At 37.7% G+C, this 26,225-nt stretch overlaps 1 protein-coding gene across 3 annotated transcripts in view; it reads right to left on the bottom strand.

The window, feature by feature from the left end:
• GRM1 (glutamate metabotropic receptor 1) overlaps nt 1-26,225 on the bottom strand; it is a 276,789-nt gene that overhangs the window by 107,908 nt on the left and 142,656 nt on the right. The gene's annotated exons all lie outside the window — the stretch shown is intronic.

The raw sequence follows: 26,225 nt of genomic DNA, 5'->3' as shown, positions 1-26,225 counted from the left end.
GGGTTAGCTAGCTTGGGAAAAATCATTTTAGGTGCTTTTAATATCCAAGATATAATTTATGGTTGAAAGGGGCATTTGAGGGCACCTAACCCATTAATAATTTGGACACTAAGACCAAATATGTGAAGTAATTTACTAGACAGAAGGAGAGTTGTGGATGGAACTCTGATCCCTGACACCTGATTAGTTCACTTCCGATTATACTAGTCAAAAAGAAGCTGAGAATTTGGTTCATAATGAAATTAGCAATCACAACATGAGACTCAGAAGAAATTATAAGCAAAAAGAATATGCAAAAAGCAGTACTAACCAGGAATTAATTCTTCCAAGGTTTTTTCTTGATGTTGCATTTTTTTAAAATTTGAGCACTATTTCAAATGTTAGTTAATCCTTACCTAGGTAATAAAATACCTATAATTAAAGAAAGTAGTTTTCTTAGTTTAAAGTTATTTCCCACAGTCAAGAAAAAGTGAGTGAGTTTGGTTTGAAAAATAAGTAAGTACACAGAATGAAAAAAAGTGATTGATACATCCTATGCAATGAAGAGGTAATATGCAAATTGAGCATCACTCCAACCCACAAGATGGCCACTTCCATGTGGTCAAAGATGGCCACCACAAAATGGTCAGCAGGGGAGGGCAGTTGTGGGCAATCGGGCCAGCAGGGAAGAGTAGTTGGGAGGAACAGGCCTGCAGGGGAGGGCAGTTGGGGATGACCAGGCCTTTAGGGGAGGACAGTTGGGGGCAACCAGGGCCAACATGGGAGGGCAATTAGGGGCAACCAAGCCTGCAGGGGAGGGTAGTTATGGGTGACAAGCTGGCAAGGAAGGGAAGTTAGGGGTGACCAGGCCTGCAGGGGAGGGCAGTTAGGAGTGACTGGGCCTGCAAGGGAGGGAAGTTAGGAGTGACTGGGCCTGCAAGGGAGGGCAGTTGAGGGGGGACCAGGGTTGCAGGAGAGGGCAGTTGGAACGACCAGGTCAGCATGGGAGGGTTGTTAGGGGCAACCAAGTCTGCAGGGGAAAGCTGTTGGGACCAATCAGGCTGTCAAGGGAGGGCAATTAGAGATGACCAGGATGGCAGGAGAGAGCAGTTAGGGCAATTGGGCCAGCAGGGGAGCAGTTAGGTATCGATCAGGGGATTGGTTAGGAGGTGATCAGTGTGGCAGCAGAAGTGGTTAGGGGCAATCAGGCAGGCAGGCAGGCAGGCAGGCAGGCAGGCAGGCAGGCAGGCGAGTGGTTGGGAGCCAGCAGTCCTGGATTGAGAGCGTAATGTCCCAGATTAGAGAGGGTGCAGGTTGGGCTGTGGGGCATACACACTCCCACCCCGTACACAAATTTTGTGCACCAGGCCTCTAGTTGGAGATATAATCCATTACATAGACATTTACATCTTCAACAAAGAAAAGATACAGTCCTGGGTCCATGTTTATCTCCGTCTATAAAGAGATACAACTGTTAACCCGATAAGGCTGGCAAAGAATCATAATCAATACCATGATGTGAGACTTCCTCAGCCTGACAACAAACAAATGGAAAAGTACTTGAGACCATGTAAGCAAACAAGAAATATTCAGGTTCCAAACAGAGTGACAGTTATGAAAACAAGTTATGAAAGAGTAATAGTCATCCTGTGTTAACATCTCACTACAAACAATAAGAAAAGTGGACAATTATGTGTGCCTCTCTTTTCAAGCTCAGGGCAATAGATAGCTCATAGCTCTGACCACTGACACAGGGAAGCACAGAAGACCTCTCTACATTAACCTCAGATTTCTGCAGGGACCATTATCCAAACCACTGCAAGGGGCAGGAGAGCCTAACCCAAGAGCTGAAGAAATAGAACTGATACTTTAGGGTAACAGGCACTGGTGGGATATGTTATGCAGAGTAACATAAATAGGAGAGCTACACTAAGAGAAAGCTCCACAAATCTGCAAAGGAGTGCACGTGAGTCTCTCTAGCTCAATGCTAAACTATACATGCACAAGGCAAGACTCTATTTTTGCAAAAACATTTTAAAAATAATATAAGAATAATGAGCAGCAGTTAACAAGACCTGTCTTAGTCAGAGAAGATTTTGTAGACAAACTACACACCTTATGCACAAAATGAAATTAAACATAACATTCCAGAAATTACTCTACCTATTCCCAGGATTGTGGAGGTAAAATCCTTTGTAACATTCTTAGAAAATAGCCTACATAAATTGGTTTATTGAAAATGGCTCACATGTCTGGACAATATATGTTGCATGTATGCAATTTTGAAATTACTTTTGTTAATCGAAATGAAAGCAGTCAGTTGGAATATAAGAAAAACAGTGACATAGGTTATTTGTCATTACTTTTCCGTAAGTTTTGACTTATTCCAAATATTCTAGTGTTTGGCTCCTCTTTACTTGAATGGCTGAAATAAAAAGCACACAAATGTATAGCTTAAGTACTTCAAAGCTACATCCTTATTGTAGTTACATAATGGAAGAGATTTTACATTTGTTAGAACAGGAGAAAGAATAGAGACTGACCATAATACATGCTTTCCTGCTATACATCTGCATAATCATATATTATTGAAGAACATTTTAACAAAAGCATAAAGGCTGGAATTCCATTACCAGGAACACACAACAAACACCATGAATGCTTTAACATTCAAATTAAAAAGGCAGATTTGTCCATAGCCTCCTCCTAATGCCTTTTCATTTAACTGCTTCTAATAATCCTCTGACAATTATCTATCTGGGAAAAAGGGAAAGCAAGTTCCAAAACATTGAACTCAAACCTTTGTACTGCTAAGTAGCCTCCTTTAAAGGGGGCATTTTGCATTTACCCTCTGATTTATAAAAGGAGCTTTTTCTATGTCTCCATCAGAGGAAATCAAACCGAGATCGATCATGTGACTAGCAGTGAAAATCTGAGAATGTCCTGAGCACCACTTACAATTTGTAAGGCCAAGAATCAACTGAGCGGGTGTTTCTGCTTTTTCACAATATGGCCAGATTTCAAAACATTTAACTGAGATTTTAGAAGACACAGGGAACAGTACTAACAATAAGGTCATTTAAGATATAATCACAGATTCTTTTGCAGAAGTGGTGACTTTATGTTCAAAAAACACTTCCTTCAACTGACTTATTTCCTCACATAAATAAACTCTGTGGATTTTTTTTCTACTTCTCCCCTGAGTATGAGTTCTATACCTAGGAAGTCCCTTATTATCCACTGGATCATCTGACTATTCTTACAAACTGCCTTGTGTAAAAAAAGTGACAAAGACCAAGCAACGCAGGACATTCGATTTTGGGGGAAAAGTAAATTTGACACAGAAATATGTTTTTATGTAGACAATGAGCATTCAAACAACTTATGCAAACCTTCTTCTTGGATTCATTAAGCCGTAAGCCAATTTTATTAACTTGTGCTGTAGGGAAAACTTGCCTTTTGGCCCCAAACCATTTTATATTTTCTTTTTGTCTCAGGTGCCTATAATCTCATTTTGATACTATGATCAAATAGCTCCATGTTGCTTATGTTGAGAGTGATGTTCCTTGCTACATATTGCTTATGTAAAGAGTCCATGTTCCTTACAAGGAATTTATTCACAGGACTCCATTCATGGTCAGAAGCCTTGTTTCCCACTTCCTGCCCCATGCTTTTTTAGAGGCCCTAGGCAATTTACCAGATGGGATCTAAAGTTTTATTTTTAATCCCTGGGTTTTGGTTTTTACTATTTATGCTAATAGAAATTCCATGACTTTTCCCCATAAGATTAATTCTACTCAACAATTAAGGCATATCAAAATGTTTATGAAGCCTGTATTAATTATCTTCTGCCTGTTTTCTTTGCCAAAACATTTTTCAGCATTCTCATGCTGCTCATAATGTTCTGTATGGCTCCTAGATAGTTGTGTGCATGAGAAATCTACTGGAATCATTCAGAATTCTATTTATTCAATAATTGCTATCCACTAATGCTACCACTCTAGGTGCTATAAAAGACACTCCAGCCCTAACCAGTTTGGCTCAGTGGATAGAGCGTTAGCCTGCAGATTGAGGGACCCCAGGTTCAATTCTGGCTAAGGGCATGTATCTTGGTTGCAGGCACATCCCCAGTAGGAGGTATGCAGAAGGCAACTGATCAATGTGTTTCTCTCATCGATGTTTCTCTCTCCCTCTCTGTAAAAAATAATAATAAAAAAATATATATAGTTATTTTTTTTAATTTTTTAAACGACACTCCACTTTTAAGAAACTCACAGTCTGACTGTTTAAAAGCTATTCAGCTGTTATTTTTTGTGCAACAAAAAGCAAGTAACTTCATATTTCAAACACAAAATGTGGTCAATAAATGGTTGCTGAATTAAAATCCATATGATCAATCTCAGCTAAAGTATTAGGAGATTACTGTATTAATTTACTAAAGAGAAATTACATTTTTTAAAATAATGAGCTCAAAGAGACCCCCAGGTTCCCCCCAGTGAAACGGTTTGGGGAAAATGGTCTTTCTTAGAGCTTCTCTAAGAAATTGCAGAAAATAGCCAATGCCTACTTCATGCATCCCTCATATCCATAGAGGATGTATTCATATGCATCCACAAGGTAAACAGAGCTAATTTTATTGTATGTCTGAAAACTGACTGAGGACACTACAAGCATTGATAATATGTAGGAATGAGGAGGACCACTAGACAGAACTGGAAAGGATCTGCCATTTTCTTCAGGTGTGCAAGAATATGCACCCTGATAAAATTATTAGCTCAATAAAGGAGCACTGAATTTTATAGATAAGTACTTGTTTTATCTGTTCATTGAAGACTCATTCCTCTAATGGGTGATATGGCTTTATAAATCATAAAGCAGCAACATCTGTGAATTATGAGATTCCTTTGAAAAAGGCCATTTAATGGACTGTACTCACATCCAGAGCAAATGAGTTCTCTCACTTGGGCAGCTGTTCTTCATTCTTTTCTACAAACAAGGCCAGCAATTTTCAAGGTGATAAAAAGCCTACATTTAGGGAAATATAATACTATGCTTACAAAACGTAATGACAAGTAAACCTCAAAAAATGTAGAAATTTGATGTGAATGAGATAAATGTTCAAAAGACCGCCTGCCTATCCAAAGCCTTTCTGAACCCTCAATCTCCTCCTCTCTCCAGGGTTCCCTAAGCAGCTCCTTGCTCCTTTCCACTAGTCTCCTCCTCCCTTAACCTCTTCCAGAGACAGATTAAGTCCCTTCTACCTTATTACTTGCAGTCTGAGCCCAGGCTCTTGGCCAGGGAGCCCTGGCCACCTCTCAATTGGATATCACTAGAGGTATACTTTATTTTAAAAAATATTCTTTATGGGTAGAATATTAACAACTTAGCAATTTAGGGAACCCAGAAATATGTTCTTTCCCAAAATGGTTCTCAGGAAGCTGAATTTGTAGGTTCAGTTTCCATGTGGTTTAGACCAGTTCAGTTTCTTCTGAACCAAGACTATGACCAGACATCTTAAAGCAGAAGGGGAAGTGGAGAGGTGGACGTGTGCACCATAACTCCTGCTCTCTGTACCGAGGTCAGCACATCTTTCCTGGGCATTTTTCTGCTTTTGTTCTAGAATTCTTTCCCACTAAACTTAGGGAGAAAAATCATTGAAAGGTATTGTTTTTTCCCCCATCAATGTTGTTCTTAAAATATTGACACCATGGAGAAGGTTCCTTTGCCAGAAATAAACAATGTTTTCATGAAGAATTTAAAGGCTTTAAGCCAAATAAAAAATACTTACTGGGTTTTGCATTACTTCATTTTATTTTCAAAATATTTTTATGCCAATAATGTCTTTTTAAGAAGTAAAAGAAATATGAAAAAAAAGGAAGAGATAAAATTAAAAATGTTGCATTCTAACTCTCTTGTTAGGGAAATCATTTTGATAAGTGTCTCTCTCTTTTCTTTTCCTTTTTTGAGTCCTTGAAATCACGTGCTATTCAGGAAAGAGTTTATCTATTTAAATATTATTTTCCTGCTAGCAAGTTCTTGTGATGAATTAAAGCATAAAATGTTAATTTACTATATGCAAATGACATGTAAATTTAGACTTTCCCAATATCAATTGTGTCTGAATTTCATGCAAATTTCCTATCCACCATTACTTAATTCATATTTGAGGTCAGTTTCCTATACTACATTATTCTGTATTAGAGGTCTGGGAGCCCTCAAGGGATGTCTGACTGATGGCTTCAGAGGTGCATCGCTGAGTTCACTAGCCTTCAGCCTGGCTATGGCTGAGCCTTGATTGCCCTATAGGAGTGCTCTGACCACCAGGGGGCAGCTCCTGTGTTGAGCATCTGCCCCCTGGTGGTCAGTGCCCATCATAGTGACTGGCTGTTCCATCATTCGGTTGATTTGCATATTACCCTTTTATTATATAGAATAATCCATTTTGACAAATATTCAACCATTTCTCCTGGGTTTGAGTTCTCTCACCATCCTGGTGATTGTTCTCTAAAACATGTGCTTGGATTCTGGTTTCCTTATCTGTGAAGTTAGTGTGTTCACCTGACATCCATCGTTTCTTTGTGTGTGTGTTTTTAACCCTATGATAATTCACATGGTTATTGTGAGGATTCAATAACATATGAGGTATGAACTCACCTTAAAATATAAAATGACATGCAAATATGAATTAGAGACATGCAAATTTATAAATTGATAATTGTTTTTTGATACAATGGAAACTTATGTTTCAGAATCTAGAGTGAGTATGTATCTGATAGGTCAATTGATAGCATCATAACATTATTCTTTATTTAATATCTCAAGTACTTACTTCACCTATCCTGCTTCAGGAATCTGGATGGTAGAAGAAAAGTTTCCTTCTTGAGGAAAACACATCTGTACTTTTTTTTCCTCCAATACTTTAATTGATCTTAAAGATCTTTTATAAGTTTGAGAAAAAAATAGAATTCTATTGAACCTTTTTGTACAAATGATGAAGTTTCTTATCTGTTGTTTATTTTCCCCTTGGACATGTCAGAGTACCTTGAATATTCACTTGAAAATGGCTGCAGATTATATTGGCAGTCTACAACAGCCATGTCTTTCATATTTTAATTCCAACTATTTGCAAATAGCTATCTCAGAATGAGATGAAGGTTACATTTATTTTAGTACTATAGCTTCACTGTAGGTGAAGATTGAATGCATTTAAGAGATTATAAATGTACTGTTATTATGAAATTATTATTATAGTATTTTTAAATATGGGTAACAAAATATCTCAACTATTTTGTAAAATAATGCAGAAACATTCACTTAGAACTCTATGGCAGGTAATAGAAGTCATGTTCAGGATGCATTTTAATTGGTATTTTAAAACTTTCAGAGTGAATAAAAAAGTTTTCTTTAGAAAATGATCAAATTGCAGATACCAAAAATAAGGGCATTTTCAATAAATGAGGTTGATCTTATAAAATAAATCATTCTACAAATACTGCATAGTGGCTAAAATCAAAGGCTATTAAAGAATCAGTCTTTCTAGGCTGAAATATCTACTGTTATTTCCCAGCTTGTTTAATTGCTCTGTGCCCCATAAGTAATTAGGTGGTGTATTTAAAGCACTAACCAAAGAACATGCACTCAATAAAAGAAGTAGTTATTATATTATTAAGGTTTTCATTTAGAAAGTGCAGGAAAGATACCTGTCTACATGTTCACATTAGAAAGTACATAGCACATTTTTTTGGTATTGATTCTTAGTGAATTAAGTTTGTATTATCTAGCAAAGCAATTCTGGCTTTATTTTTAACATATCTTTTATTTTTTTATGTTTATTGAAGTATAATTGACAAATAAATATTATATATGTGTAAGGTGCACCTTAATCACCATATAATTTCTTTTCTGGTGAGAACATTTAAAATCTACCTTTTTAGCAAATTTCAAGTATATAATGTTAATTATGGTCACACTGCCCTACATTAGATCTCCAGGACTTACTCATCTCAAACAACTGGAAATTTGTTCACCATGACCAATATCTCCCCATGTCCTTGCCTTTCAGGTCCTGGTAACCACCATTTAAACAGAAGAGAATAAAGGTTTAATCTTCTAGTATAAAATTTTGTGAATATTAGCTATAAGATATCCTCATAAATATTGTTTTTAAATACTCAGCATAGTGTTTCACTCATGGTAGGTATTCAATGAATTTCTGTTAATTATAATAAGCTAGAGGCCTGGTCCATGAAATTCATTCACTGGGGGGAAGGGGAGTGTCCCTTAACCTTGCCTGCCCCTTCTCACAGACCCAGAGCCCTCAGGGGTTGTTCTACTGATGGCTTAGGCCCACTCTCCACAGTCTGGCCTCCCTCTTCCAGAGGCAACCAGCTGATCAAGTAAAACACCACCCCAATCACCCTCTCGCTACTGCTGCCTCTGGCCTCCCTCTACAGGAGGTGACCCAGCAATCAGGGGAAGGCAATGCCCCATCATGCCTCTGCTGCTGCCATTGCCAGACATGAGGCTGCCTGAGGCTTGGCCTTCGCAGTCACTGTGGCTTGCCTGAGCCTCACCTGTTCCTCATTGCCTGAGCCCTGAACGCTTGCAGTGGCAGCAGCCACCAGCGGCTTGCCTGAGCCTCAGGTCAGCCCTGGGAAAGCAGCAGCCACCATTGGTGGCTTCCCTGAGCCTAGAGCTGGCCATGGGCAAGCAGCAGCTGCCATTGAGTCCCCAACATCGCAACTCTTTGCTCCATCCCCAGTGGTGCAAGTTTCTGCCCATTTGTGCCTGCTGTGCACGCAGCCTGCTGATTGCTCATTACTGTGATGGTGTCTGAACCAATTTGCATATTGCCCTATTATTAGATAAACTAGAGGCCTGGTGCACAAAATTTGTGCACAAGGGTGGGGAGTGGGGAGGTTGTCCCTCAGCCCAGCCTGCTCCCTCTCCAATCTGGGACCCCTCAAGGGATGTCCGACTGCACATTTAGGCCAGATCCCACCAGCAGTTGGACATCCCTCTCATAATCCAGAACTGCTGGCTCCCAACAACTCACCTGCATACCTAATTGCCCCTAACAGCTTCTGCCTGTAAGCCTAATCACCCCCTAACCACTAACCTGCCAGCCATCTTGTGGTGGCCATCTTATGTCCACATGGGGGAGCCATCTTTGACCACATGGGGGCGTCCATCTTGTGTGTTGAAGTGATGGTCAATTTGCATATTACCTCTTTATTATATGGGATATCTTGATTATTATAAGAATTTTATTGTCATTCTTTGTGGCTAGGCTGAATCTTTCAAAGAAACTAAATTTATGGCCTAACTATTGTTAACGTTCTATTTACCTGAGCAATACATTATATAGTTATCACATTCTGTAAATAAATTAGATCACCTAATGACTCATTTGAGAGCACTGAATATGCTTATCTAATTTGCTTTATGGGACAGTAAGCAAAATTTCCAAGTCACATCATCCTTAAAATAATGCATTTTCCCTTTAATAACAGCCTTAAGTATCAGTGAGTACAGCAATGCTTAGTTGCAATGTAGGACTTTCCATGCCAATGCTATTTATTTAGAAAAAATTGAATTACTTGATTTATTTGTATTAAATTGCTACTTAGGGATAGGAACATATTAATACACAATTTTCATTACAATGCTAATTTATTTAACATTACTTAACTCTCCAGTGAGTACACAAATCCTATAAAGAATAGCATTCTGAAGTAATGTAATTGCCAAATATTCCCAAGAGTATAAGAAATGCACACTTTTTAAAAAATTTATTTGTAATGGCATTATAGCAAAAGGCTAAGAATTTATGCATTAGCCTATTTTTTTTTCTCATGACAGAATTAAAGATTCAAATATAAGACTTAAATTTTCTATAAATGTGTACTTTGTATAATGAATTAAACTAGCCATTCTATTATTTTGCTTTTAAAATATTATAGAGATTTTAGTTATTGAGATGCAAATAAATCAGGATATAATAGGTGACAGTGCTGGCATACAGATGACAGTGATTATTGTGCTAAAGCAGTCAATAAATGTATTCTTTGTGCAAGATAAAGATCTAATTTGGATTGTTTCTAAATTGCTATTTATCAGCACACTATTTACTGAATAATTATTTCCCACTATTTTGCAAATTTTAATTATAAATTTATAATTTTACATGTAAAATTCCCTATCTAAAGAATAGTAGCAGTATTTAATTCTTTGCAATCTTATTGTATGTATTTTATAAACTTAAATCATACTAATAATTTCATATGCATTGTTTTACTTATGATAACATAATAAAAATGTTCCCCACATACTAGAAAGTTATTATAACAGGAATAGTCTCTACTATGTGAGGTGACAGAGAAGTTAATTAATCCTACTGCAGTAATCATTTTATAATTATATATGTAAATCTATAATAATAAAAGCATAATATGCTAATTAGACCGTACATCCCTCCAGATGAGGCCAGGACTGTGAGGGAAGCCTGGGTCCTAAGTGTCAGAGGGAAGCCAGCATCTGGGGGAAGGAAAGCCTACTCTTGCACAAATTTCATGTATCGGGGCTTTGGTTTAATTATAAATATATAAAATGAACACATTATACACTTTAAACGTACACAATGTTATATGTCAGTTATATCTCAATAAAGCAGGAAAAAATAATCTTTATTTTAATCTTTATTTTATAATTATAATTATCTTTTCATGTTATTTGCCTATATCCATTTTATATTTGTTTCACATATGTTTTATATTTATTATATCACTGGAGGCCCAATGCACAAAATTCTTGCAAGAGTAGGCCTTCCTTCCCCCAGTTGCTGGCACAGGTTTCTCTCTGGCACCCAGGACCTGGGCTTCCCTTGTAGCACTGGCTTCATCCAGAAGGTTGTCTGCTTTAATTAGCATATTAAGTTTTTATTATTATAGATTATAATGTGTGTATACATACACACTGTGTGTTGTACATGTATGCTATATACATGCAGAGTTAATATATATATTAATACTATATTCCTAATTTGTTTTCTTTTAGAATTTGGTTTATCATTATTTCTGTTGGCAAAAGATATTCAAAGAGCCAATTTTATAAATATTTTTTTCAGATTTTTAAAAAAATATATTTTTATTGATTTCAGAGAGAAAGGGAGAGGGAAAGAGAGATAGAAACATCAGTGAGAGAGAATTATTGATCAGCTGCTTCCTGCACACCCTCCCACTGGGGATTAAGCCCACAATCTGGGCCTGTGCCCTTGACCAGAATCATACCAGGGACCCTCAGTCTGCAGACCGATGTTCAATCCACTGAGCCAAATCGGCTAGAGCAAAAATAGTTTTAAAAATATATATTTTTATTGATTTCAGAGTGGAAGGGAGAAGGAAGAGAGATAGAAACACCAATAATGAGAGAGAATCATTGATCGGTTGCCTCCTGCACACTCCCCACCAGGGATCCAGTCTGTAACCTAGGCATGTACCCTGACCAGGAATCAAACCATGACCTCCCTCCCAGTTCATAGATTGATACTCAATCACCGAACCACATCGGCTAGGCATAAATACTTTCTTTTTTGATTCAGACCATATTCTATTATACAAATCTGAAGCTATACTTTTGTGGCCAGTTTTCTTTTTCTTTTATTTTGTTTTTTGATGATTGCTTGTTGATTCATAAGAATATTGTATATTTTTGAAATTCATAGACGTTGCAGGCATGCCTCTTTTTCATTAATTTTAGCTGAAGTGAGGCATGACCTTTCAATGGGTCTTTCCTTGTAACTGAAGACCTTTTGAAAATTATGCTATAAATCATCACTCCTGCTCAAATAGCTTTGGCCTCTCTCAGGAGATTGCCCATAGTCCTTGTCTTAGATTTCCTTTTTACTTTCCTCGTATCCATAGTCTGCTTTCTCAGTGCTTTTACTTATTTGCTTTTTCCTCTCCATATTAGTAGACCATGCAAGCCTATCTCCCAAAATGAGAGGAAATGAAATGAATCATGCCAGAAGTTCTTAGCACTGTATTTTTGTTTGAATCACATGTGTAAATAAATAAATAAATAAATAATAAGGGCAAGGCATAGGGCATTGCACAATTCATGAAACATTCTGTCCCCTGTTGGCAGTGCGTGCTGGAGTTGTGCAAGAATTGGACCTGCCTGGTCCTACCCTAGACCAGTTAAATCTGAATCTGGGTGTGGAGTAAAACACTGATAATTTTTTTTAAATCTTCAGTTGATCCTAGTGTGCAGCTATTATTAGGAAGGAGGAGAGCTGATGGTACTTGCATAGGGTTTAGCCAAGCTCTGAGGCCTGTCAGTGCTTAAAGTTAGACACCCTCTGCTTCAGCATCACCTAATTATCCAGTGTCAATCTAACTCTTTAGCATGGATTTTAATCTACATTTGCTGTTCCATTTTTTGTTTCCTCACTCATCTGAGTGGCTGCCTCATAGTTCCATATTTTGGCTACTCCTGATTCATGAAAATCATGGGTGTTTTTATACATATATATCATAAAGGATTTCAAGAAATTTCCTAAACTTATTTTCTAATTTATATGTAATTTAAAAAAATAAGAACTCTATCTAGGCTTAGCCTTGCCAATGAGCAAGGTATATGGCTTGGCCGCATGGACTGCTAAAAAAATCTCATCCAACCTCCAACTGGAGTGTGGACCAGCATGCACAGCTCCCCAAGCATGGTTCTGCCAAGTTGTGGGAGCTCATCTCTTATCACTTCACTCTGGTTCTCTGACTGTATGAATACGTTGTCTACTCTACACAAACATGTACTGAAATCACATCATACCAAGTCCATTTGTTTGTCTTAATTTATCATTCAACGAAAACTTAAAGAATACTACATCTTGTTGGGTAATGTCTTATCCTCAGTGCTAGTGAATACAGGGATGAGGAAGTTAGACTATACTCCTGCTCTCATAGAACTTCCATGGTAGAGCTTGAAGCAGATAACAAGCAATTAAATATATGAATAAAATAATTTCAAATAATGCTATGTCACATGAGGAAAGAAAATACAATCATAAGAAAGGTCTGGAGAGGAGCAATGTTCACTTCCAGGAAATTCATTTCCTGGAATTCCATGTGTCATTACCAGCACTCTGCCCTGGTATTTCCTAGGACACAGTAAGTTGTCACATGGTTATAGAGGAGAAGTTCTCTGGCTACATTGTAAGACATTTACAACTGGATGGATGCCCAGTTTTCTGGTTGATCCAGAGCTCGGACCTCTTTGACAGGAAGTAGCAATAAAATATGTCCCTACTTTCTTTTAGATGACTAGGACTTGATCTATTTCAAGTGAGAAAGTATGTATCAATTGATAGGTAGCTCCCAATTCAGCCCTAAATATTATATTAATGAAGATTTATCCAAAGCTGGCAAACCTGTACAGTCAGATTTAGTTGGAAAATTATTGTGTTCTTTTTTTCTGCAAGTTAAGGGACATTTTGTGGGAAATTGAGAATAGCAACATCTGTCCAAATGAAACGAGCCTGCTTAAATAGTTCCCTTCTTTCTGCCCTCTAGGTTGAAAGCTCCATAAAACAAGACTTTGGCAATGTTCTAAATCCTTCTGCCTCTTCATCCTACCCTCCTTTCCTGCTAATTTTTAATGTTGCTGTGCCTCTACTTTTAATGTTCATTGCATTGTGCCCACTTCTGACCATCTTCTTCAGATGAATATTTTAGTTAAATTGTATCCTGGTCACCTTATTCTAGCTTCATCCTTAGACATCGGCCTTCATTTCTTCCATAACTCCACAGTATGTTCCCTACCAATCAATCCTTCCTGACTCTCTCACTCAAACCAGACATCCAGGACAGGTGACTTGTCCAGGCACACTGGGATTCCTCTTGTTCAGATGAGTTCAAGTGAATAGCCAGGTTAAGCCAGGGTTCCCATTTAAATATTTTAAAGTGTGGCTTTTAATCAGTAGCTCTACCTTGGCTTTTGCCAAGCACAGTGTTTAGATAGTGAAAATATAGCTGTGAGCAATGCAGAAAATGTCCCTGCTCAAAAAGAAGTAATAGTAAAGAGAAACAGATGAGTCAACTAACAATTTTAAAGAGGTGTGATGAGCACAGTGACTAGAAAAATGTAGTGTTATCTGAGATGAAGCATCCATCCTGGACTTGAGTTTTATGAAAAGCAATTGTCTAAAGTAGGATGTGAGGGATAAATTAAATAGGAGTTTGCAAAAGGAAAGAGATGGAAGAAAAATAGTTTTCTAAAAGCATTAACTTTTAACCCTGAGAACAGTACAACTTCGCTGGGCAGTCATCTAGTAGCTTGGAAGGAAAAATATTCACCAGGTCTCAGGATACAACCAGGGCAAGAAGCCTTCATTATACTGGACCAGAGGCCTGACGCACAAAATTTGTACAAGAGTAGGTCTTCCTTCCCCCAGCTGCGAGCACCGGCTTCCCTCGCAGCCCCGGCTTCATCCAGAAGTTCGTCCAGAAGGACTTCTGGTTTAATTAGCATATTATGCTTTTATTATTATAGATCTGACTGAGGGGCCTTCTTCATGTATTAGCATTATTGTTAATTAACTCAGCCAGCAACTACACCTATTCTTTCAGCACAGAACCTCTCTCATGGATTTTACTGCTGCCTTGCATAGAGTGACATCTACTTTTAGGCTGCTTGGTTCAAGTGACTTCTCTGAAGTCAATTTGGTAGAACAAATTCACAGATAGGTAAGTCAAGAATAAAATAAAATATGTAGGAAGAAAGCAGGACAGGATATCTAAAAAGCCTTAGAAAACAAAGTTTAAAACGGCCACTAAAATAAGAAAAAGGAAAGGGAGAAAAAGAACAGGAATAATAAATTTACATGTTTATTTATTACATTATTACATACTGATAGAAAAAGGCAAAGTAGCATGAAAGGATTTTTCAGGTACAGCAGGCTACCCACCTTTGATATTAGAGTCTTTCTAAAGAAGGTTATCAATAACCAGAATGTCTGCTCAATCAGTGCTTTGTGCAGATAGGTACATGTCAAATATTTTATGGGAGGGATCAAAGCAAATAAGCAGCCCGGGGCATTTCTGAGGGCTGAGGAGCTCATTTTCAAAGAAAATTTTTCATGAATCTTACCGTTGCCATGAAAACCATCTGCCTTTAAACCAGCATTTCAATGCTATCTCTGCCTTTAGTTTCACTGTAAGTTATAAGACCTTAAATCACCGTTTCCATCCTGAAATATCTTAAGAAAATTAGTGACACAACTGTATCTCCTGTGCCATTTAGTTAAGAAATGGCTTATTATTGCAACTAAAATCAAGTTATCTTCTTGGAAATAAACTATTTTAGCAAAATAAAAATGGATAGAAAATGTGTTTCATGGGTATTCTGTATTATTTGTAAATTTCCATTTAAATGACAAAATATTTATTGAGCACTTACTAACTACAGGGTCCCATGTTAAATGCTCAATAGAACTAAGAGTTTAAGACAGGAGGGGATGCTTTAGATCCTGTCTTAAACACATTGTGATCTTATTATACAAAGAAAAGAAAATAGTCCCATTATAAATTTGAAAATAAGAAGATATATATGCAATAAGAGAATTGAAAAATACATGCAAAAAATAAGGGTATTGGGTGAAAGTTGGAGTTTAGAATCAAATGTAATATACAAAAAAAAAAGCAGTAAGTGTTAAGGTTTGAGGGACATCAATGAATTCCACCCTTTGTTTTCTGGTGAAGTTCTGGATCAACTGAAAGTAATCTGGGAGATGGGTAATGACTAAAAAAGTGTTGAAATGCAACAACAATAGAATTCCTAATATGGAACCCTCGCATTGGCTACTTATCCACATGCAGACTGCCCTACCAAAATTAGGATGTAGAGGAGGAATGCAGAGAGGAAGAAAACTGGAGAGGGTCGCACTAAATGTTAAGGCCTTTTCCCCAAACACACCAAGGGAAGAGACAGTGAAGGGCTAAATAGAGGCCTGAAGTGGTAGAATAGAAGAGCCCTTCTCTGTAGCAAGTTGGTAAAAAGTGGCTCCCACTCTCAAAAGAAGGATTTCTATTTTCTTGGGACAGCAAGAAAACAGCTGACATATGCTACTGGCAACATAGTCCTTAAGCACTATATGACACTGTCTCATCTAATATTCAAAAACATCTAGGTTATAGGTACCAGGGTTGTAAGGGATAAGTAAACTGGACACAATGGCACAGCTCCTAGTTGTAGGTCTTGAGTTGAATCTAAGGCTGTGTGATTACATAGTCCATGTACCTAATTGCTATGCCAAGAGCAGATGTCAGGACATGACTTTGGAAAGAACCTGCTCCTTAGGGTACAGCTTGCAGACAAGGTTCCCAGGTTGTGGTTAAAGAACTGGAATATCAAAGGTGGGCAGCCTGCTGTCCCTGAAAAATCCTTTCATGGTATGTTGCCTTTCTCCATCATTATGTAATAATGCAATAAATAAATATGTTAATTTATTATTCCTGTGCTTGAAGTGCAACACTTGGGGAACCAACTAAAACACAAACACTCTGGATATCTTGCCATGAGGGCCCAGAGAAGAGGTTCAGTAGACTAGTGCAGGTGAAAACTTGATTAGGGAGACACAGGAAAGGATTGTGAAGAAGTGGAAGCAACAACTATACATATTCAAGAAACATAGTTTTGGAAGTATGAGAGCTTATGCCCTATGAGAATAGAAAAATAGAAGGTTTATAAAAAGAAAAGAAACTCCAGTGGAGAAGAGCAATTTAAAGATGCAAATGAGAAGGGACAAAGTTCAGGGACTTCTGTTCTAGAAGAGGCAAGAGTCAATGAAATGGAGAAACGAAAGGAAATGATATATGAGAAACAGTCATTTAAAGAGAGAAAAAGAGAGGAGTCTCAAAGAGACGAGCTTCAAATACAAGTTAGAGAAATCACTCCAGGGCTTAACAAGATAAAGAACTAGAGGCTTGAGTAGAGGAGGATTGTCACAGTGCTACTTGGAGATGGGATAGAAAAACAGTAAAAGTATAAATGAATAAAAGATTACTGAAAAGGAGGACCAGCAGAGAAAAGAAAGCTAATATGGATATAAAGTGGACCCAATTCAGCTGGGGTAACCCTTTTGATGGTTTAAAGCACATGTGTCAAACACAAGGCCCGCGGGCCAAATCCGTCCCGCCAGGCCTTGCAATGTGGCCCGCACCGCGCTGTCATCACTGCACTCTGCTGCGTTTCCATCACAATGACAGTTTATGACTGTTCAGTAAACCATTCAGCCCGCGATTTAGGCTGGATTTTAGATTTTGGCCCCTTCTCTGATTGAGTTCGATACCCCTAGTTTAAAGACTTTACATAACCAAAAAGTCATATAGTATATTTTAAAACCTAGAAATTCTTTTGTGTTTGAAGTACATGAACAGTCAGATTCAAGTCCATGAGGGCAAACCTATTATGAGCCTAATGCTTTGGTGTTAGACTGATCACACACTCACACACACACACACACACACACACACACACAAGAATTGAGCCAATAATTTTACTAATCCAAGACCCTCTACTGCCAAACCAATTAATTCACTATCTTATACCAAAATATTTTTTCATTCTGAGAAATATGTCAGATAGATATTTTAATTCAGGGAAAATTAAGTAAAAGTGTGCCTAGTCTAAGTCTTTTTCTAGAGAATAGCAACAGATGTATGTGTGGAATAGAAAATTATTCTATGCTATTTCAAGAAGGAAATTTTAGTTTTGCTGAGGTTTAAGTCATATCTTATTTTCTTTGTTTTATCATTTCTTCTTCAATACTGTTGTTCTTTCTACTCCACATATCCTTAAAATTTTTTTTTTAAACAGAGCTTCATTCTTTGGGAAAATATGATTAACACTATATGCCACTATAATGAAAGAGGCTTCAGATACCTTGCTTTTTCAGTTACTGTCGGCAATTTTATTTGATGGGAGAGTGGGAAGAAAAATAAAGGGGAAAGATTGTTTTAGAGAACTTGAGAACTTACAGAGTGCCCACAATATGCAAATATTATATACACTATAATAAAAAAAATTTCAGCCTGTGCATTGCACTTATTCAGAAGTCATGAAATCAAGTTGGTGAGCCGTGACCAGGTTTTTAAAAAGTGAAATAGGATAAAATAAAACAGAGTGCAACAATATACTAAGAATAAGTTTGGTTTAGAGAAACTTTGTCTTGGTTATATATAAATGCATACATACACACATATATATCTGTGGATCCTAAGTCATGATGTAGTCTCACCATGGATTATAATCAAAACAGCTTTAATGGGTCACTTAAAAGTCCACACTTTAATGTTTTTGGCTAGCAAGAATCTATTCCACTTTCCACAGCAGCCTGATTTTCTTCTGAGGTCATGTTGAGATGGAAATTCTCTGAGTGGCCTCCTAGTATGGAAGCTGGAGGGGCCAAATCAGCCCACTGGATTCTCTTTACTGGGACTTGAAATCTTGAGCAGGTAATGCAAGGATGGGAAACAATAAACAGCTGGCACACATTAATAGCCTGTGCCATTGCCAAGGCTTTCAAAATTATAACCCTAAATTAAGCCTCAATTTCCAAATCTACATTTCTACAGGTTACATCGTTCTGTTTCAGCTATGAGACCACTTCTGTGATTCTCGCTGCCTTAGACCTTCCCATTCTCTTGCTTCATGTACTGAATTTCTTCTCATTAATTCTATTATCTAGAGTTATTTTATATTATTCTAATCAATGCATCCTAGACTTATACATAGGTGCTGCCTCATTTGAACCTCAAAAGTATCCTGTGCTGTCAGTATTATTTTTATTTTACTTAAGGGAAATATAAGATTCCTGATAATCTGGTAATTTTGCCAAAGGTCATCATGCAGATAAAGAATCTAAAGCAGGCCACTGTGACATAAAGTTTGTGTCCTTTCTATTAAATAATGTACACTGAGCTGGCAACAGCAGAGTGTGAATAATCTTACACAGAATACAGGATAATTTTATGCAGATTTGTCAGGGAATAGTTCTTATTTGAGTGAATCAAAATCAATAGTTTTCTATTAACTTCAAGATAAAGCTCAGGAGTCTTGAGTTTTATAGGTTTTAAGATTATGTATGTTGAGAGAAAATGTAGCCTAGACTATTTTGTTGCTACTTTCATTGGTTTTTAAGAAAGGTTTGTCATCCAATTAATTGTATCTCCTTAGCAATAAACCAGCATTCTGGAACTCTCAGGATCTATCAAATGAAGGTGAACAGCTCAGTAATTATCCCAAGTAATGAATCAGTGTCAATAAGCAAGACACATACTGGAATATTGAGCTAAACAATCCCATTTTCATCAACATTAGAAATTTAATTTCTCCATTCCTCCAAAATTCCCTTCACAAACATACTCACACACATTCAATCAATCACGTATTCCTGTTAATTATTTTTGTTACCACCCTTCCACATACACCTGGTAGTATGATCCATTAATTTCTGTTAGCCTGTGCCATTGCCAAGGCTTTCAAATTGTATCCTTAAATTAAGCCTCAATTTCCAAATAAATACTTTCTATGTTGCTAGAGTAGAGCATAATTTTCTATCATTCATGCTTAAAACTCTTCATAGTTTCCATTATTTAAATAATAAATTCTATTACTCTTATTTCAATAAACAGTGATGTTCATCAATATTGTAAAGCTTGGAGTTTTCCAATACATTATATCATTTTGTGTCTGTGCCTTTGCACATGTCATTTCAACTAGTTAGAATGTTCTCTTTCAAGTTGCCTTCCAGGAAAAATTCTATTGATTCCTCCATCAGGAAGCCTTTCCAAATGCTTTTTAACAACATCAAAGAGTTCATCACATCCCCTTTGTTATCTTTATTTCTCGTATATATTCTACTAGGAGCCCAGTGAATGAATTCATGTACCTTGAAAAGAACTGTGGGCCACAAGGCTGTGGTGGGCACAAGGGTGGGTCTCAGCTCATCCTCTGTGCCCCACCCCACCCCTCCTGCCATGGCCCCTGGTCCCCTCTCTTCCCACAGCCTTGTTCTCATCATCACTCACTGCTCCCAAGTGCTGATAGCTCTGGCTCGTTCACTCCTGCTGATGGCATGGAGCAATTGGGGCTGGTGCTATCAGTGGGTGAAAGAGGCAGCTGCTGCCCAAATCACCCCTCAGGAGCATTGGGAGGTGGAGAAGCCCTCAGGGGTGATCAGTATTGGCAGCTGCCTCTCGCACCCCTGGCCTCAGTGCACAGGAGCAAAGAATGTTCAGTAACCAGCAGAGGTTCACCCCAATGATAGCAACCAACACCCTGCCTTGGTCTGACGCCACTGCTCACCTGCTTTACCATCCAGCCATGGCCAATACCCACCATGTTCTGTCTCCTGCTGCCCTCACCTGCCATGTTCCACTATGATGTGTGCCCCCTTCTGGTGAGCACATATCATAGTGACCAGTTATTCAGTTGTTTCACAGTTATGTCTATTTGCATATTAGGGTTTTATATAGAGAGATTGCTCATCCATTTATTTAACAAATATTTTACCGAGGTACTGTTCTAGATTCTGGAGATTTACTAGTGAATAAAACAGACAGAAATAGAGACCTTAACAAGGCAAAATAATAAGAAAAGTAAGTAAAACATATTAAAGGTATGATAAATATAATTTGTTAGAAAAAGGGAAGGAAGTATCAGGAACAGAGTGACAATTCTGAGGGTGGTCAGAGAAAGCTTCCCTGAGATACATTTGAGGAAGGACATAAAGAAGATAAAGGTGTGTGCTTTGGAAGCATTTGAGGCAGAATATTTCAGGCAAAGAGAACTATAAATGCCAAAGTGCCCAGGTAGAAATGTGCAGGGCCAAATCAAGGAAAAACAACTGTCATCAGAGTTAAAGATGCAGTCAAAGGGGACCAGATCATGGAGGACTTCTGGAGGAGCTTTGAGATGGGCAGTCACTGGAGGGATCAAGGTGGATACGAGTTTATTTATAAGGATCACTGTGCACAAACTCTGCCCAAATCAAGCACTGAGACCAGATCAGACAGACAAGGTGTCTTAACTTGCCAGCTACACTTCTAAATAACTGAAAATAGAGCATCGGCTGCTTTTGACCTAAGGTAGTTTTCAACTAAGACCTGCCATACAAAGACAGAAAGTCTGTCCCTCACTTCTATATTTGAATTTTAGGTCACGAATAATTCAAAGGAGAATAATGTATGATCTACTTTTTCCAGGGCTGGCCATTTGTGAGTATGACACTCACATCTGAAAGTGAAATTAATGCAAGGACAAACATCAAAGCATCTTGGGGCTTGAAAAGCACTGTGCAAAGAGGATTGGGAAACTAATTTGGGAGTTATCTGACTAATGGAGCTTTAGGGATTTAAGCCACTTAAAATTAGAGTGGGAGACAAAAGGGATGGCATGGAATGGCTAGTTAGATGCCTGATTGTGGAAGGGTTAAAGGGCAGTTCTACAACATGGTTTGTTTGTTTGTTTTTATAGTTTTAATGTAGAAAATTCTTTACCTGTGATCATATAAATGGTCCTATTTTTAAAAAAGATAGATGGCTGTTGAAGTTTCCACTTTGACTTACAGTATATTCTTCCAAAGATCTTGTTTTTAAGCCTGAAAATTAGGGAAACTTAATAAATCAAATGATTACATCTTGACTGAAAAGTAAAAATGTTAGAAACCCTGAAGTTCTTTAAGACATTTTTCTTGCTACAACAGTCCCATCTGTCACCTTCGAGCTAAGAGAAGCACAGGAAATTATGTTATGCTTTTCTTCATCTTTACATAACTCTTAGTTCTCATTTATTAAAGTATTTCCAGGAATATGTTTCTTAACTTTACCAGCTACATAACGCATTGCCAGTGTACCTGCCGAGAAAGGGTAGGCAAGGTCTATACAGTGAGCTCCGGAACAAGTCGGTCCAGTTCTGGCTCCACCACAAACGATGTAATTAATGTTGGTCAAGTTATTTAACCTCTCTAGTACTCAGTTTCCTCCTCTGTAAAAAGAGGCTAACAACCTACTGTCTAAGTTACGATGTCAATTAAATGGGATAATAAGTAAAATGCTGAGAACACTGCTTACAGCAGCATAAAAGCTCAATCATAATGTTGACTATGTATATAGAAAATTCTAAGTAACAACAAAATACCTGTGAAATATAGTAAATGTGCATTTAAAAGTCTTCAATGTCTAAATCAAATTTAAATAAATGCATTAAGTACTTTGTACATCTGCCTGACTCTATTATAATTATTGCCAATGCAATTTCCCTATCCTGGAGGTAATTTATACAGCTTTTTTTCATATCTTTGCAAATCTTATTGTTCATGATTGTTCAGTTTTTATCACCACCAGGGCATTATTAGAATGGAAGATGCTACCCTGCTGTGGGTCACCTTATGGGAAAGAAAGGGGCAAAGTGAACATAGAAATGGAGCAGGGAAGAGAGGAAGAAAAGAAGGGAGCCTTTATTAAGCTACCATTCTTGGATGGAGACCTAGTGCTTTACCAGAACACAAGATCTGCATCCTTCTTAATAATTAACACCAGCATCCAATGAAAGATCCTTAGGGGAAAAGACCTAAATATAAGATATGAAACAATACATTGCATTGAAGAAAACATAAGTACTAAACTTATGGGCCTTGATCTTAGAGAAGAGTTTATGAACTTGACCCTAAAGGCAAGGAAAGCAAAGGCAAAAATAAATAAATGGGACTATATAAAATTAAAAGGCTTTCTACACAGCAAAATAAACTGCCACAAAACAAAAAGGCAACCAACCAAATGGGAGAAGATACTTTCAAACAACAGCTCCAAAAAGGGATTAATAGCTAAAATATATAAAGAACTCATACAACACCAAACAAACAAACAATCCAATTAAAAATGAGCAGAGAACCTGGCAGACATTTCTCCCAAGAAGATATACAAATGGTAAACAGATATATGAAAAGATGCTCAAATTCACTAGCTATTAGGGAAATGCAAATAAAAATTACAATGAGATTCCACCTCACACTTGTTAGAATTGGTATTATCAACAGACAAGTAATAACAAGTGTTGGAGAGGTAGTGGAGAAAAAGAAACCCTCATTCACTGCTGGTGGGAATGTAAACTTGTTCAGCTACTAAGGAAAATAATATGGATCTTCCACAAAGGAATGATAGAGTTGCCATATGACCCAGCAACCTTTCTTCTGGGTATCTATTGAAAATTTTAAAAACATTTATTTGCAAAAATATATTCATCCCTATGTTCATCACAGTATTATTCATGGTGGCCAAGACATAGAAACAACCAAAGTATCCTTTGATAGATGATCTGTTAAAGAAGATGTGATACATATTTATAATGGAATACTACTCAGCCATAAGAAAAGGTGAAATATTGCCATTTAGGACAACATGGCTGGACCTTGAGAATATCACATTAAGCAAATAAGTCAGACAGAAAAATTCAAGAGCCATACGATTTCATTCTTATGTGGGATATAAGAAAGTAACAAATAACCAAGAAAAACAAACAAAAAATCACAGACACAGCTAGCAGTATCATGGTTACCAGAGGGGAACAGGGTAAGGGTGGCATAGTAAAGGGTAAAGGGGGTCAAATATATGATGATAAGATGATTTGCAATATGCAGATTATGTGTCATAGACATGCACATGAAACCTACATAGTCTTATTAACTAATGTCACCCAATAAATTTAATAAAAAATAAAATAAATGATAATAGACATAGCTTATAATCTTTTTCATAAGCCTAAGATTTTAATAGCTTTTTAGTTTAATAGATCTATAGGTAAGTAGTAGATAGACAGACAGACAGATAGATAGATAGATAGATAGCTGTTACTAGATTAATACATACATACAAGATTGTAAAGAGGTACCAAGACCTTTATCTAATCTATTATTTTTTCCCCTTTAAGAAATGTTTCATTTCTGATTCTTCCCACAAGACAATGAACTCCTCAAAGGCAGAGGATGCCTTATTTTTCTCTGATTCTCCAGGTAATTCTCAAACAAAGGTTTATTAAAAGAAAATGTCAGATGTCTTGCATGTTTGTTCTGTTTGTTGAAGAAAATTTTGCTGAGAGAATGTCTCCCACCTTCAACTTTGCATTTAAGTAGAGAGCAGCTTTCTTTCAGAAGGATGGTTCTCATTTCCTTCAAACATCTCAATCTTATGATGAGAAGTAGGTGCTCTTATCATTTTTTAGGTGGATAAATTACAAGACAAAGAGGTGAACCAAGGGCTCAGGAGAAACAGGCAGCTGCTGAGGGCAGGCGTGGATTTTGGTTATTTTGTGTCTCTAGCTAGCAGGCCTTGCACGCTGGTTTTCCTGATGAATGGACTCCAGCAAAACAGCCATTTGCGAGTGGAAGCTGTGCCCCCTGTGCATTGAACCCACATTTGGCAGACAAGTTCAGGTTTCACTGCCTGTGGTGTTTGTTTCAGAACAAAATGAGAAAGTATATACGTGGATTCTTGGCCATGAATGCTGTGCCACAGACAATGTCAGTAATTTGGGGCAATTTATGTTCATTTGGAGTAGCCCCAAAGCATCACAAGCTATAAAGACACCACGCACATCAAGTACCCAGCACAGGGTGGAAGCCCAGTAATTGCCTGGTTGTGTTCTGATTTCTCTTCCAGAGCCTTTCAATCTTCTTCGCCTGGTCTGAGCCCCAGGAGACTGACTTTTATGAATTGATTCAACTGGGCTTCCTTGTCCACTGTCCTAGCCAATCTGATCGTCAGAAGAAAATTAGAGTACGGGGACAGAGAGATGCATTCCAGGCTCCTTCCTGGCAGGCTGCAGTTTGACCACCAGCTCTGTTCCTTTCACTGGGATGCAGCTTCTGTCAGGGGGCCTACTTCCCACAGCCACAGGTACCTTGCTTCAATAGACACTCGCTTGATCTAGGAGGCCGGACCTTGCTTCATGGTCCCTTGGTGGTTCCTTTAACTTTGCCACACCTTTCATTAAATTATCTTCATTTAACCTTTTTTTGTGTGTGTGTGCCTCTTGTGTTTCTTGTAAAGATCCTGGCAGATATGTTCATGCTTCCTCCTTTCCAGTATAAACAGCAGAGCTGGTGGCACCCTGTGCTGCTTTCCATGATATGAAAAGTCTGGAAGTCAGCAGATGAAGCTTCTATTGACACTATGGTTGGGACGTGGATAAAATTGTTGAGAAATGTCTGTCTTTGCCTGGCTTCCACCAAACACGGTTTTAACTTCACTGCACCTCAGTCATTCAATCTCCTCAGAAGCACAAGTAGAGATGATCATCTGTACTGTACAATGAGGAACTAAACCAGACGTTGGCAGGCAGCCTGACAGGTGACTTCAGAGACTGTGTTCTTTTCACAGCATCACACTGTTCACTCCTCTGGGGCTGATTACTCCACCATAAAATGAGACTGTTGGACTATATTAGTGGTTCTCAATCCTACAGTTGAATCACCTCGGAAACTTAAAAAATATAAATCCCAATTTAAGAAATCATCCTAGACCGGTTAAATTTATAAGCTTCTTGTGTAATTCAAAAAAGAACTAAGGTTGAGCCGGGACCGGTTTGGCTCAGTGGATAGAGCGCCGGCCTGCGGACTGAAAGGTCCCGGGTTCGATTCCAGTCAAGGGCATGTACCTTGGTTGCGGGCACATCCCCAGTAGCGGGTGTGCAAGAGGCAGCTGATCGATGATTCTCTCTCATCGATGTTTCTAACTATCCCTCTCTCTTCCTCTCTGTGAAAAATCAATAAAATATTTTTTTTAAAAAAAAAAAGAACTAAGGTTGAGACCACTGGAATATATACTCCATAAAATTTCTTCTAAGTCTAAAATGTAATTCTAATATTTTTTAACTTAGTGCTTTAGTTTTAGCTAATCATAAATTAACAATGCTGTGTTTTAAAATCTAAAAGTTTATTTTTCCCTTATAAGTTGTTGTAAAAACTATTACTACAAAAAGCAGAGACTTGTATGAAATGATTTGAAAGAATCTATCACATACTTGCAGAATGCTAGGTAGGATCCTTTCTTGTGTGATAAATGGAACAAAATCCTTATCCTCAAGGAACTCACAGTCTAACGGGGAAATAAACCCTAAACCATCTACTTATACTGTAATATGGCAAGAGGAATGAGTGGCCAGATTATTATAACCACCTGATGTTTGTAGATAAA

Source organism: Pipistrellus kuhlii, unplaced genomic scaffold, assembly GCF_014108245.1.
Source record: "Pipistrellus kuhlii isolate mPipKuh1 unplaced genomic scaffold, mPipKuh1.p scaffold_m20_p_5, whole genome shotgun sequence".
Classification (NCBI taxonomy): Eukaryota; Metazoa; Chordata; class Mammalia; order Chiroptera; family Vespertilionidae; genus Pipistrellus; species Pipistrellus kuhlii.
The sequence above is the reverse complement of the archived record's forward strand: the minus strand, read 5'-3'. Positions and strand labels throughout refer to the sequence as shown.